Raw genomic sequence first — 15,205 nt, 5'->3', positions numbered from 1 at the left:
GGGAAAGCGTGCCTTGGTTTAAGAAAGGCTTTGGTTTAAGAACGGACTTCCGGAATGGATTAAGTTCATAAACCGAGGTACCACTGTACAGTGGTACCTCCGGTTAGGTACTTAATTCATTCCAGAGGTCCATACTTAACCTGAAACTGTTCTTAACTTGAAGCACCACTTTAGCTAATGGGGCCTCCCACTGCCACCGCGCCACCGGAGCCCTGTTCTTATCATGAAGCAAAGTTCTTAACCTGAAGCACTATTTCTGGGTTAGCGGAGTCTGTAACCTGAAGTGTATGTAACCTGAAGTGTATGTAACCCGAGGTACCACTGTATGGGCAAAAAATAAATCCCTTCTCCCCCTTTCCCTTTACACAGACAGGAAGCAACTGACAACAGACAGCAAGGAGACTTTTATAAGAATGCAGAGATCAAACTTCATGAAATCTGCACAAAGACATTCCAAAGGTTTTCCCTCCCCTCCTAGTGATGCCGTAGAAAAAGCTAGATTTAAGGGTATTTATTTGCTCAAAGTGACCCATTTCTCTGTGCCACTGAGGGCACAGAGCCCTGGAACAGGCTTCTTAATGATATTCTAGAACAGTCTGTCATTTCAGCTTATGTGTCTGCGTGAACAGTCCGGAGACAGCACCTCTGTCGTCTGATTGTACGCAGACACAAGGAGGCTGCTGCACAGGGAACTGATTAATAGATGCAGAAAGATTCAGACCAGTGGTTTGTCCCTTGATTTAGTTAGTAATTTCTCTGAACAATGAACAGGCAGAAAGGCCATTGACTTTTTTTATATATTTTAAGATACCAGCCAGACTCGCTATTAGGGTTCTGCAAGTATTTTCTCCAACAAAGATTGCCCAAATCTAGTTGTCTTTAGCATATGCTTTGGAAACAATGGCATTAAAAAAAAAAAAAAAATCCATGCATTTTCCGAAGGGAACAAGTATTGCTGCTCAAAGGCTGTTTCCTATGTTCATCCATGTGCAGATTGTGCAAAATAAATTGATAATGTTTTGTGTGGATGGCCATTTTAAAATTGTCTAGCCTTTCATTTAAGAATAATGGTGAAAATTCATGTTCTGAATATTTGCATTTTATAGCTTATGCAAGCATATAATGGTTTCGTACTGTTGGGTGATTGGCTAATATTATTCAGTTAAAAATCCATTTTCATAAAAATCCTAAGTGTATTATATGCTGAAGTAAGTTGAATATAGGCTTGATCAGTGTGTTTTTCGGGGGGGGGGTGCAGGGGTACGCATATCCCTAAACATTTTGTAAATCTTTGTACTTTTATCCATTTACTGTATTTATTTTTCTCAATTTGAACTATAAAATGGTGATTTTCTTGAGTCAAAATGAAAGTACCCCTAAACATTTTTTTAAGAAAAAAAAAGCACTGGGCTTGAGTAAAACAACAACTAAAAACTATATATTAACATTTTTAAGCTGTTTGAATACAGTATTACCATCCTCAATATAGCATACTTCACTTTCCCAAAGTAGCAATCATGATCAAAAGAAAACATAATTTGTGTTGAAGTATCTGATATGATGTAAATATCGGACTATAACTTTCTAATATATGAGCACTGTTGATTTTAATTCAGGCTAATGTGTGTTCAGCTGATTGTGTGAAAGCCATGAATTGTTGCCTTTCAAAGTACATAGCCAGATGAGCTTCTCAGAAGACACTGCACAGGTCATTACTGGAGTTACAGTAACATCCAAAAATCTAATGGAAACTCAGCATTCCTAAGACAGCATGGAAGAAAGTCTAGAGAAAGCCCATTGTGAGAATCAGCCCTTTAGCACCAAACGTTAGCACCAAGCTTTCAAAATTGACTGCCAACCCCCCCCCCCAAAAAAAACAACAACCCTGGAATTTTTGGGATGAGGAGTTACTATACCAAATCAAATTCCAGTGTATTATGTTAGTAGTTAAGTGTCCCAAAACAAAAGTCGTGTTAGAAGAAGGGAACTTAATTCGCTTCCCTGGATCAGCTTTTGCTTGTAAAAGTTTCCTCATTGGGGGGGTGGGTTTAAAAAAAAATGTGCCCCAAGTGTGCAGGGATCTATAAAAAAAAGCATTTTGGGTTTTCAGAAAGAAAATTATGATTGGGCACTTAGACCTGCTTCTTTGGATCACTTTTGTTGGAAAATCTTTGCCCCAACAAATTGCAAGAGGTACCGGTAAATAGAAAAAATAAAAGAAAAAACCACCCTCCCAAATAAAATAATTTGGTTGGAATTTGGGGGGATGCTTGCTGGTATACAGAAAGAAAACCTAAAAATAATAAGTGGCTGAAATTTGGGGAGGTTATTTGTGACCAGGCACATTATGATATCAAATAGACTTACAGTGCAGTCTTTTTCTGTGTGAATTCTGCAGTGAAAAGTGCACTCAAGAGTTGATTTGTGGGGAAGAGACTGCATTTGCAATCCTGTGCCCAGGGAGTAAGCTCCATTGAGCTCTATTGGACTTACTTCTGAGTAGACATTTATAGAGCTGCATTGTGAGAGTCTGATCTCTCTATATTCTGATGTGTTAAAACAGTTTTGAGTCTTTCTGCCGTTTAATTCACGGAGGAGGGGATCACTGAATTCATTTCAGCATTAAGCATTTATTGTAACTCTCTTGTGAATCGAACAGCACAGTGCCATTTCAAAAGAAGGATTGTATATTCATAAATATATGCATAGCCTGAAGCGGCTCATGAACAGTTGTACATCCTGTAATTCTTGAATACGATTGTCCAAGTATTCCCTTCATGTTTCTAAAATTGTTCAACTTTACCCTAATAATCGACATCTTGTCCACTTTCTTTACTGCCACCAAGTATCATAAGGAAAGAACATTAACAGAAAGCAAAACAAGCCACATTTTCTACAAGGTTCCCTTTTCTTTCTCTTAATTTTCAGGCATTTCCCCCACAAATGGCAAATTTTAAATATTTGTACAGCATAATAATCCTTGCACAAAACTGGGTTTGATTCCTTACAGATTTGAAAAGCAAATGTTTTATCTACAGGCTCTTCTATTCGTGGATGTTTACAGTAATTTAGATTATTTGGTTTGAAATTTAGTAGCACAAGGCAAAAACAAATCAAGAACTTTCCAGCTCAAAACCCTATTGCATGTCATTTGCAGAGTATATCAAGGCAAAACCTTTAACCTTTCTGTGATCAGTTTATCTCCGTTGGCATACCTAGAAATAATCCCAACTTCCCATATGAGAACTAGAAGCTTAATTTTTTTTATTAAATGACAACTCCAGCAATGAATCAGCTGACACAATGGCATATTCCTGTTTTGTATGTCTATAGTATAGATTGCCTACATGCGTGTTTCATATCCAGATCAGAAGTGATTATTACTCTCACTGCTTATATCTTTCCCTCGATTCCCTTTTTCCTCTCGAAGGCTGCAGACAAATATAGCAAGCAATCGATCCAGAGATGTTCTGCCTTTACGAGATTAATTACAAACACAGGGATGCTGTGTCTAGCCTATATATATGATTGATCTTGCAGGAGGAAATGCAGGAGGAAACTAATGCTTCATTTTATCCAGTAAGCAAAGTTCAAAGATGTTTACATTCTGCTAGGTAAGCGCAGCTGTCTAAAGACGCAAAGACGAATGGACTGTTCTGTCAGCACAAATTCTCACCAAGGTAGCGTGGCAAACCCTCTCCGTGGACCTCTGCCCAGCCACAAGGCTATAGGGCGAGAACTGCTAATTTAGCAAATAGCTTAATTATTCCTCATTATAATTAGCAGAGAGTGCATGCAAAACCAATATGGCTGGCTGGCAGGCAAATGCAACGTATTTTATGACGGCCATTTAGACGCAGGGCGACAAGGAGGAGGAGGACTTGATCTGACAGCTTGAGGCGGTTGTCACTTTGTGGAGCCTCTACGTAAGTTTCCTTATATCAGACTCCCTTGGCGCCTGAAGAACGGTGCATTGATCCGCTGTCTGAAACTAGCCGCCTGTGGCTGAGAAGCAGCAGACAAAGGCAGAACTCATTTTCTCCTTTTATACCAGGCAGTAAATGCCAATGATTCAATGGGTGCATGGATGGGCTTGGTCAGTTCATAGCATTGCTCTTTCAGGTAGTGAAAGAGTGTAAGAGAAAATGCCCGTTTTAACCTTTCTCCATCACCTCTGGTATTTTATAGTACAGAAATGACAAGTGGGACCTGAAACTCTTGCAGAGTGTGCTTCCTTCTAAACAGAGCACTCATTTTCTAGCCAACTGTTCGCTTCCCATTTTGCTTTTCTTTTCCAGCTATCACTCTCCATTCTTGGACTGCTGAACATGCTCAGTCCTGATTAGGCTATTTTGGGAGGAGTCTTCCCACCCCGGTTAGATTTGTTGCATTTCTGCAGCCCTTGGAAATTATCACAAGCATTCTGGTATTTCCCTCTTGTTTCTCAGTGGCCCTGTTTGGGCCACAATCCTTGTGGGTGGTGGCACTCATCCCCTGTGTTTCCTCTTAGGAAAGAGAATACGGATATTTTGAATGATTTGTACCCTGAATAATAGCAACAACTGTTACTATTATTCCACTGTAAGTTGCTTTAGCAAGAATCTCTATATATTTTCAGTAATTCGTTGGAAAATCTTGACTCAGATAATAGAATGAAGGACACCCAGATTCCAACATACTTCAAGGAAGTTGTGTCTACAATAGTCATTAGCCATTGTGGCTAAGAACAGAAGATCTTAAGTTTAGAGGCTACCAGGGGTCAGCAAACTTTTTCAGCAGGGGGCCGGTCCACTGTCCCTCAAACCTTGTGGGGGGCCGGACTATATTTTGAAGGGGGGGAAATGAACAAATTCCTATGCCCCACAAATAACCCAGAGATGCATTTTATATAAAAGGACACATTCTACTCATGTAAAAACACGCTGATTCCCGGGCTGTCTGCGGGCCGGATTTAGAAAGCGTTTGGGCCAGATCCGGCCCCCAGGCCTAAGTTTGCCTACCCATGGGCTAGACCAGGGGTCTGCAACCCGCGGCTCCGGAGCCGCATGTGGCTCTTTTACACCTTTGCCGCGGCTCCGGGGCGGATACTAGCGAGGGGAGGAGGCGCATTGTGCGCCCCGACACTCCCCACTGTGGCGGGCGCTGTACTGGCTGTGACGTCGCATGGGGGCGGTGCGTGCGTTAGTCACGCACCGTCCCGACGTCACCTTCCCGCCCGCTATCAGATCGCGGCTCTGGAGATATATTTGTTTTAAATGTCGCAATGGTTTTGCGGCTCCCAGTTTTTTTTCCTTCGGAAACGGGTCCAAGTGGCTCTTTTTGTTTTAAAGGTTGCAGACCCCTGGGCTAGACTGTGCCTAACCCGTCCTGTTTACAAGCTTCCTAGAAGCAACTGACTGTGGGAGTCAAGAGTGCTGGTCTTCACAGAGATCCTTCAGATCCATCAAGCCAACGCTGAAGTTGTTGCATGATTCACATTGCAGTTGGATGCTAAATTCCGAGGTGATTTTTTTAAATAATTCTGCATCCCAATTAAGAATATGTTGGACAAGGGGTGTTTTCACAGCATTTGATGTGCAATTGTTCACTCACATCCACAGGTTGCTGTCATACAATCATTGCAATCCTGCTTCTTCCGTCTTTTCTCAGAGCATGGAAAAATCTGCAGAAACCACTCCCCCCCCCCTCATGTCCCCAGCAACTGGCATTCAGAGGCATGACTGCTTTTGATACTGCAGGTAATCTAGCCATCTTGAGTAGGAACCAGTGATCAGAGGGTGTACAATTTGCATTAAGCAAACAAAGCAGGGGTGGGTGGTGAGCTTAGAAATGGCTGATCCTCACAAAGAGAATGTGAAGATTGATGAGATATGGAAATAGGGCTCTACATTCTGACTTGTAGGAACTGAGCAGGATAATAATTGGCAATAGGCTGCATCAAAAACTTTACTAAACAAGTCACCCACTTGTTACTAAAATTCCTCAAAATACTACTACTACTACTACTACTACTACTACTATTATTATTATTATTATTATTATTATTATTTTTTTAAAAAAATAGGGGATAGGAAAGAAAATAGGCATCATCAAAGCCCAAAATAGATCAGTATTTCTTAGTCTGTCAATATAAACCTCCACAAAGAATATCCAACCGTATAAAAGTGGGGAAGAGAATAGTACTTCCGCTGTTAAACAAATTAAAACCTTTCTATGCCTCGGTTCTGCCAGTTTAAATTACCGGCTGAGTTTTTTAAAAAATGAGGATATTTAAAGGAGGTATATTTCTTAACAAGATGAAATAATGTGAAATTCATTGCCTGGATTGAGAGTGCTATCAGCTGCAGTATCCTGTGCCAACATCCTGCCATAGGGGAGGTAACATGCCATTTACAGTTCACAGTTTCAACTGCAATTTATGAACCATTCAATCAATCAAGTTTTTCTGCACTAGTTTACACCCAGGATAAGGTAACATTAGGAAAATGTAGCTTGGTGTGTGTGTGTGTGTGTGTGTACACACAACACAACTATTGTGCCTGGAAAACCTGAATTATTTATTATTATTTAAGTATAATTTAAATATACAGGCAGTTTATTAGTCCATGACATAAGGTCACACTGGAGAAGAAGGAAGAGGCACTTCCTCCGTTTAGTGTTTCGCATTCAGAAATGGTTGGTGTGGCAACTAGCATCCGAACACCAATGTTTTTATGTGTTCATTTGCACCTTTTCTATACTGCGAAAGGTACTCTGGACGACTCTCAAAGGGAGGTTAAATCCATAAAAAAGGCATCAATGTAAAATCTTAAGAACAGTTAAAAGAGCATCAGAATAAAGCCAGCAATAAAAAAAAGAAACAGTAGTGTGAAGAACGCTAAAAGCACCAGAAAGCTGAATAAAGGTAAAGGTAAAAGACCCCTGACAGTTAAGTCCAGTCGCGAACGACTTTGGGGTTGCAGCGCTCATCTCGCTTTACAGGCCGAGGGAGCCAGCGTATGTCCGCAGACAGTTTTTCTGGGTCATGTGGCCAGCATGACTAAGCCGCTTCTGGCACAATGGGACACTGAAACAAGAGCAGCGCACGGAAACGCCGTTTACCTTCCCACCAGAGTGGTACCTATTTATCAACTTGTACTTTGAGGTGCTTTTGAAGTGCTAGGTTGGCAGGAGCTGGAACAGAGCAATGGGAGCTCACCCCATCGTAGGGATTTGAACCGCCAACCTTCCAATCGGCAAGCCCTAGGCTCAGTGGTTTAGACCACAGCGCCACCCGTGTCCCTGAAAGCTGAGTAGACTGGGAAAATAAAAATGTCTTAATCTGGCGGTGAAAATGTCACAATGTGGGGGCCAGCTAGCCTTCTTGAAGAGGGCATTCTGCAGATGGGGCCTGCTCCCTCATGGCTGCACCCACTCCTTTGGTGGGGGCACACAGAGAAGGGCCTTTGCAGGTAACTTGACAGTCCAGGCATATCATGGGTGAAGCCAGGATTTATTGGGGGGGGGGAGTAGGAGACCCACCTAACCTGTTCCAAAACTGAGCTACCTGCGACACAATTGGTCAGTTTGTGGAAGCCATGCGTGCTGATCAGCTGGTTGCCAGTTGCACTGCTAGAATGCGCCACATCCAGGTGACCTCAGTGAGCATTTCAATTACAAATACTCTGATTATTTTTACTTATAGTTAAGTATGTTTATTTATTTACTTGATTTAGGGGGACAGCTGCCCACTTCCATGCAGCAGATCTATACAGGGTGATTCATAATGAAGTATACCGTTTCCATTTATAGTGAATGGAAACTGTATACTTCATTATGAATCACCCTGTCCTTTTAGTTGTGGCGGTGGTTGAAGATTTGTGCAGTTTGTTCAGGAAACTGGATGGAAATATGGCACAGAACCCGGATATTCTTTACACATGTAAATTTTGCCCGGAAAGAATAACATTCCTGTGTTGCTCGTTTCCTCTGCTAATAATTAATGGTAATGAGTCCACTAAATGGTAAACAAGACAACAAAAGGACTGTTAATGAGACCGTCTTTACATGTTTGTTTTTAATCTGTTTCTAAGATAATGGGCCATGAATGTGCCGCGACTTGACCGTTTGTGTTGTGTGGAGAATGTACTGAAAAAGATTGAACTGATATATATCTATATAAACACACTTATACTTAGTATGTTGGAGCTGACTGGGTAAGGTGGGGTGTCTGAAAGAGTTTGGAGGCCTATTTAATTAAGTATCTTGACATTCTGTGTCTGAAGGACATTGGCAGATGTTCAAGTACAATGTTTGGCTCTTAAACCACTTAATTCAAGCTACGTAGGAAAAAGAGATCTTGCCAAAAACCTTCCATGAGATTTTTAACGACTATTGGATTGACCAGACAGGGCCACAAAGCTCATAAAACAGGATTAGCAAAATTGCATTGTTGGATATTATACACTGTGTGACATACACTGTCGCTAAGAAATTTGGCAGGATTAACCTGTGGAGGATAAAGATATCACAGACAAGAGGGGCCAGAATTATTAGGCCACTGTTACCAAAGAAATAAAGTATTTGTGTGCATACGAATAGGGCTGATAACTTTTCTGCTCTGTTTTGGTAAATGGCTGTTCCTTATAAAATAGTAAGGATATATTTGTACCAGCAGTACGCTGTATTTTGGGTCAAGTGGGGGTACTCTGAGTATGCCTCTTATACACGCGTATTATCAGGCAGGAAAATTAAAAGGAGCTGCAGCAAAAATGACTAGGATGAGAGATACTTGACCAAACAAATGTGACAGACATTGCTCAAAGGGTAGTACATATTTCATGAGGCACTAAGTTTTTTTTGGGGGGGGAATAAAAGGGTAGGTTAATTGTGACATTTGGCTTGGGGAGGAATTACTTGTTTACTTAGGCTAAAAAAAAATGCTGCTCAAAATGTAAGGCTAACGGGGACCGATGCAAATCACTCTTCGCTCACTGTACGGACTGTCATGATGAATTTTTGGTGAAAAGCTTCATCTATTCCAAAGACTGGCCACAGTTAGGTTGCTTGGATACAGCATACTACCTAGGGTGGTGAATATATTTATGTTTTAGACGAGGCAGGGAGAAATTAATTTTAATTTTCAAGGAATTTTGCCTTTGGCACCTTTTTCTACCTTTCAAAATCCAGAGTGAACTATTAGTGCAGAATTGAGTCTTACTTGGTTAATGAAGTTGCTGATTATGATTATCTATCTATACAAATTCAAGATAAATTTATCATATACCTAGCTGCCTGTTAGGCTGCCTTCCTCTGCTTTCAGTTAGACTCTTTGCTTTGGAAGAAAGAGAGAGAATTGCAATTGAATCAAATCCAGACAATTGTGTCCAAACCACCCATTCGTCTCAAACCACTCTAGGTAACCAGTACCAAGCTTGTACAGTGGTACCTCGGTTTTCGAATGTCTCGGAAGTCAAACATTTCGGTTTTCGAACACCGAAAACTCAGAAGTAACTGCTTCAGTTTACGAACGTTTCAGAAGTCGAACGGTCTTCCAGAGTGGATTGTGTTCAAAAACTGAGGTACCTCTGTACATGCTTTAGCGTCCCTTACACTTCCCATCTGACAGCAGCAAATCTGGAATGTGTCACTAACCGCGTTTAGATGTCTTCCTAAAAATCATTTGTACGATGTGAAGGAGCCTAGGTAAACTCGCACACTGCAACCCTCCATCTGTGCACTTTCAATTTTACTTCTTTCACAACTAATGTTGGCGTTAACATCAGTCCTTGGGGCTGAATTGAGGAGGCCAAGAATTGCCTGGGTCATTTGTGTCGCACAACCAATGTTGATGAACTTGTGGCCTTCCAGTTGTTGCTGGATCACAGCTTGAATCAACCCCTGACCTGGTTGGAGTCCAGCAACATCTGGAGACCACAGGTTCTCCAATCCACATGCTAAACTATGGTCACCAACATGGCAAGTGCCAGGGTGCCTGACAGTACCCTCTGGCACTTCTTTTTTTTTTTTTAATGATATTTATTCAAATTTTCAAAAATACATAAACATATAAAAAAGGATTAAAAAAGAAAAAGAAAAAAAATCAGGAAAATACAACAACAAAAGAGAAAAAATATTAAAAAACATAGATAAAAAGAAAACTACAAATCCAAATTACATCCTTTCATTTACTTGTTTCTTGGACCTCCTCACACCTCCCTTTTTGTATTCTAACTTAATTCATTATTTCAGCAAATTCTTCCCATGCTTCCCAATTTTTATTTAAATAATTTATCTTAACAATATTCTATTATTCAATTTGCCGTTAATTTCTTTAACCATATCTTACCTTAAAAACCATAAAATTTCAAAGTTTAAACCATATTTATACATAACTCCTTCAAACCTTTCTACTAAAGCCAATTAGTTCCTTTCTAGCATATTCCCTGATATTTCATTAGTATTACACTAATTCCAAATATAAAAAGAAATTCTCTTTTTCCCTCTATTTTTATCCAACGTCCCTTTTTCCTGGTCTCGGGTTATGTCAGTCCTTTCTATACCCTCTGGCACTTCTGAAGGATCTCAATAAATATCCCCTCAAACATCAACAGTGCACGAGAGGGTGCTTGCTCTTCCTGCTCAGCTCCTATTTGCACTGGCTTAATCTCTGCTACACCAAAAACATCCCCTTAAAACATGCCCACATTTCACTGGATGACTCCCAGCCTCCCTCCCATTGAGAAAAGAATGGAGTAAGCATAGCCATGGATAATGTAGGCAACCTTTTTCCATTTATTGTGGAGTGGGGATGGGGGAGCCTGTCCACACCATCCTATAGTCCTGTAATTTTTTCCCACTCTTGTTTGTGGTAGCCATTTTGAGTTGTGACACACACACACACCCCATAGCAGCTGTTTTATGATTTGTGCCCACTGTACTTTTGCAAATGTGCCCATATTCCAAAAAGCTTGGCGACCTATGATTTAGCTTGACGTCTCAACAAGGCGGCTTAGTGGACAGGAAATTGAAACTCCTTGAAAAATGGATCTCTTTGATTTGGAAGTTTGCAAATCCATGTCTTTTGTCTTCACACTCCGCATACTCCCCCCCCCCTTAATTCTTCCATCACAAGGAAGGAGGAGCAGGTAAATTTGAGCGATATTTTAACCACAGGATCTCCCATTCAGAAGTTTACTGTTTTCCACCATGAAGAGGATGGGAAGACCTGCACAAGCTTACTCTCTTCTGAAGCAGAATCCCTTTAGGTGGGAGAAATGTCCAAACAGGACCCAGCCAATTCATAAGCTTGCAACTCTCAAACCACCTAACAATTTAATTGTAATTGGTCGTGGTGAACGATACCCTGTCACCTATTCTCTGGTTTTCATTTTCTGGAGCAATCGTGGCTACAAATGCCATCCATATGCTCTGGAATTCATCTGCCAGAAGTTTATTAGTGCTATTAATATTTCATGCAAATAGAGTCGCCTTCTTTGGTAATAGCCTATTAATTCAGTCGTCTTTCTATCTTCTGCAGATTAATCCTGCCAAACTTCTTTGGTGCAGTCAATCTTGTGCAGCATAGAAAAGCCAACAAAAAAAATAGCCGGTACCACACAAACAACTCAGAAGCAGCTATTTCCCTTCAATGACTGTTCTAGCCAATGCACATGTAAATTTGTTTTCCAAATCATTTCTTTTTCTGGGTGAGAGCAAAATACTAGTAAAATAAAATGTGCTATTTTTTTTCAGGGTTACTTGATTTTCTAGGAAGCATTTTCTTAACAAATGACTTTTCTCTCAAGAAAAAAGCATCGCAAATAAAACTGCAAACAAAACACACACAGTTAAATTCAGGCTACAATCCTTTGTCCACTTACCTGGGAGTAAGCTAGTGGGACTTACTTCCTACCATACTTATATAGGATTGCATTATCCTTATGCTTCCCGTTACAGCCATTTCAATTTATATAAAGTCAGCAGACCAGACATAAGAAATATGTACATTTGTCCTTTCAACCAAAACCCACAGATTTGCATTTTTTTAAAAAGTATGGACATAAGATTGGAGGTGGGGTGGAGTCAGAGAAAGTGGGAATTGATTTTCTGTGGTTTATATACTCCTCAGCTTTGGAAATGCAGCTTTGCTCCACCAGTGTAAAAATAAGCTCAAGAGCTCCCTTGCATTGTCAGCTAACTCAGTGCAGCCAAATTTCTGATTACTTTTTTTATATGAGCAATAATGTGCATGCCAATGGGGGTGTTTGCTATTCATTCCTTACTTCATTAGCAGGGTTGGGTTTTATCATTCAGCAGCATTTAGGCAACAGGTGGACGGCTCTGTTAGCGCTTTCTGTATCTCAGCCTCAAAAACCTGGCCAGCGTAATTGTCAATTATAAATATGCAAATTTGGCACGCTTAATTTGCATGTTTCAGTGGTGAGCTTTCCAAGAGGACGTTGAAGTAGCCCAAGTCTTGTCCTCATTACAGCACTAGCACACTCTGCAAGGCCTCTGGTCTCCCAGCTCACCCAGCCCCACCCCAGCTCACTCATAAAAAGAAACACAGCCTTTATCACACTCATTCACATTCCCTCTCCCCCATCTCAGCGTGAGCTTCTTTAAATGGCCCATCATGCCTCCCACCTTCCCCAGGTGACTAGTGCTGTGTATTTGGGCCTTGGATTGCCCATGTGGGTGTTAGAGGGAATGGGGTGGTTTCCCACTTTAGATTAACACTCTTTAGTGAGTTGGAATTCTGAAAACCCCAGGGTTTTTACAGTGTTTCTGCACTGAACAGACCCCCCCTCACCCAAAAAAAAAAAAAAAAGATATTTGCTTTATAGCATCAGTTATCCTCAGAATACCCAAGAGAATTTAACACCGATTAGTGTGATAAATGCATGTTAACTAGCTTGTTACACTCAAAATCAGAGTGGTTAAATTTAGCAAAAGGAGTGGATCTTCCCCAACACTTCGCTGCACTCATATGAAGTGAGGATGTCAATCTGTGCAGGTGATTGTGAATGTCAAAATAGAGGGTGGTACACACTTATTCTGGAACAATTGTTTATACTGATGCGACACTGGTAATCTTACGCATATAATATATTTTTTATGCATTCCTTACATGCATTTGAGCATTTCGCACATGATATCTTTGGAATATCCTTCAAACTACTTGGTATGGTAGGCCAGAAAATCAGACACCAAATAAACAATGCAAAGGCAGCCTCATATAATTAGTTTGGCTTCACTAAATTTGTTTTAGGGGAAGATGCATCAAGCGAGTGGTCTTATTTGGGGAAATTTTCTATAGTTTATAATACTTAAAAGGAGATAGTGGGAAAGCTAGCTGGCTCTTGTTAACATCTGACATATCTTTGATTTCTGCTTTGTAGGTGTGGGCAGGAAGGAAGATAACCAACGAGCCCTAAGTCCTAGAGCACAAAGAAGAGAGATCTAAAACGTATGGCTCGGTGCAGCAGCTGGTGTTGTGAATCAGGCCGTTGCCAAAAAGAGAACGGCTACTTCACAACACCAGGGTTGCCCCTTGCCACAGTCAACTTTCTCAGCAAGAAAACTCCTTTCTCCAGGACAGGAAAGCTGGATGGACCCATTTTCATTGTGTATGCTTTATAACAAGGAAATAACAACTGGCTGCTGTTAATTTATATTACTGGTTTTTTTTTTTTTTTGTTTATATTTATTAAAGGTTTTTTGATTACAATACAAATAAATAAACACAATAGTACATATCATAACATATTTTCTTATCTTCTTTGGACTTCCTCACATCTCCCGCTCCAGCGTTCCAAATTATAAAACTTAAACCAGCAATTTATCACCTTGTTTCCATCCTTATTATCTAATTTTCCAATGTTGTATCTCAAATTTTAGATACGTTTATTTCGTACCTTGAAAAATTAAGCTTAGCCTAATAGTTACCCAAAATTTGTCTTTTCCTAAATTTAACTTATCTTCATAATTCATTTCATCTATTTTAATGGAGCCAAATTATTTATAATCTAGCATCCTTCTTAACCTTCATACAGTTTACAATATTTTTGCAAATAAATCTTGAAATTCTTCCAGTCTTCTTCTACGGTCTCCTCTCCCAGGTCTCGAATTCTGCCGGTCATCTCGGCCAGTTCCATATAGTCTATCAGTTGCATCTGCCATTCTTCCAGTGTGGGTAGATCTTGGGTTTTCCAGTGCTTGGCGACGAGTATCCTTGCTGCCGTTGTTGCATACATAAAAAATGTTCGGTCCTTCTTTAACACCCTCTGGCCGACAATACCCAGAAGGAAGGCCTCTGGTTTCTTAGGGAAGGTATACTTAAATACCTTTTTCAGCTCATTATATATCATTTCCCAGAAAGCCTTCACTCTAGGGCAGGTCCACCAGAGTTGAAGGAACGTTCCTTCGCTTACTTTACATTTCCAGCATTTGTTATCGGACAAATTGTATATTTTTGCAAGTTTGACTGGGGTCATGTACCATCTATATATCATTTTCATAACATTTTCTTTCAAAGCATTACATGCAGTGAAGTTCAGCCCAGTGGTCCACAACCTTTCCCAGTCCTCAAACATGATATTATACCCAATGTCCTGTGCCCACTTTATCATGGCCGATTTTACCGTTTCATCTTGTGTGTTCCATTTTAACAGCAAGTTGTACATTCTTGAAAGTACCTTAGTCTTAGGCTCTAACAATTCCGTTTCCAGCTTCGATTTTTCCACCTGGAATCCTAACTTTTTGTCAAGTTTAAAAACTTCCTTAATCTGAGCATAGTGTAACCAATCTCGCACTTTATCTTTCATTTTATCCATACTCTGCAATTTCCAATTATCTCCATCTTTTTCTAATATTTCCCAATACTTTGGCCAATTGGCCTCCATACTGAGTCTTTTTCGGGCCTTCGCTTCCAGTGGTGAAAGCCACCTTGGAGTTTTATTTTCCAGTAAGTCTTTGTATTTTGTCCAGACATTAAACACTGCTTTTCTGACAATATGGTTCTTGAAAACCTTGTTAATCTTAACCTTGTCATACCATAGATATGCATGCCAACCAAAAGCATTGTTAAAACCTTCCAAATCCAATACATCAGTGTCTTCAAGAAGTAGCCAGTCTTTTAACCAGCAGAAAGCTGCTGATTCATAATACAACCTTAAGTCTGGCAGGGCAAAGCCCCCTCTTTCTTTCGCATCAGTTAATATCT

The 15,205-nt window shown here is 40.3% G+C and overlaps 1 protein-coding gene and 1 long non-coding RNA gene across 12 annotated transcripts in view; one reads left to right on the top strand and one right to left on the bottom strand.

Annotated features, from left to right (window-relative positions):
- Nucleotides 1–13,655, top strand: part of LOC309325729 — a 101,865-nt gene extending 88,210 nt beyond the window's left edge. For 5 of the 8 annotated variants that reach the window (XR_014149917.1, XR_014149920.1, XR_014149921.1 and 2 more), the window contains one exon: nucleotides 13,383–13,655. This is a non-coding gene — a long non-coding RNA (uncharacterized lncRNA). Of the gene's footprint in view, nucleotides 1–3,430; nucleotides 3,580–5,649; nucleotides 5,937–11,518; nucleotides 11,654–13,382 lie in introns of those variants that run through there. The other 3 variants (XR_014149918.1, XR_014149919.1, XR_014149924.1) reach the window with 3 other exon arrangements.
- LOC309325710 (uncharacterized protein) overlaps nucleotides 1–15,205 on the bottom strand; it is an 87,360-nt gene that overhangs the window by 58,466 nt on the left and 13,689 nt on the right. The window lies entirely within an intron of this gene.

Source organism: Podarcis erhardii, assembly GCF_964252035.2.
Source record: "Podarcis erhardii genome assembly, chromosome: 12".
Taxonomy (NCBI): Eukaryota; Metazoa; Chordata; class Lepidosauria; order Squamata; family Lacertidae; genus Podarcis; species Podarcis erhardii.
This window is presented reverse-complemented; position numbering and strand designations above follow the sequence as displayed.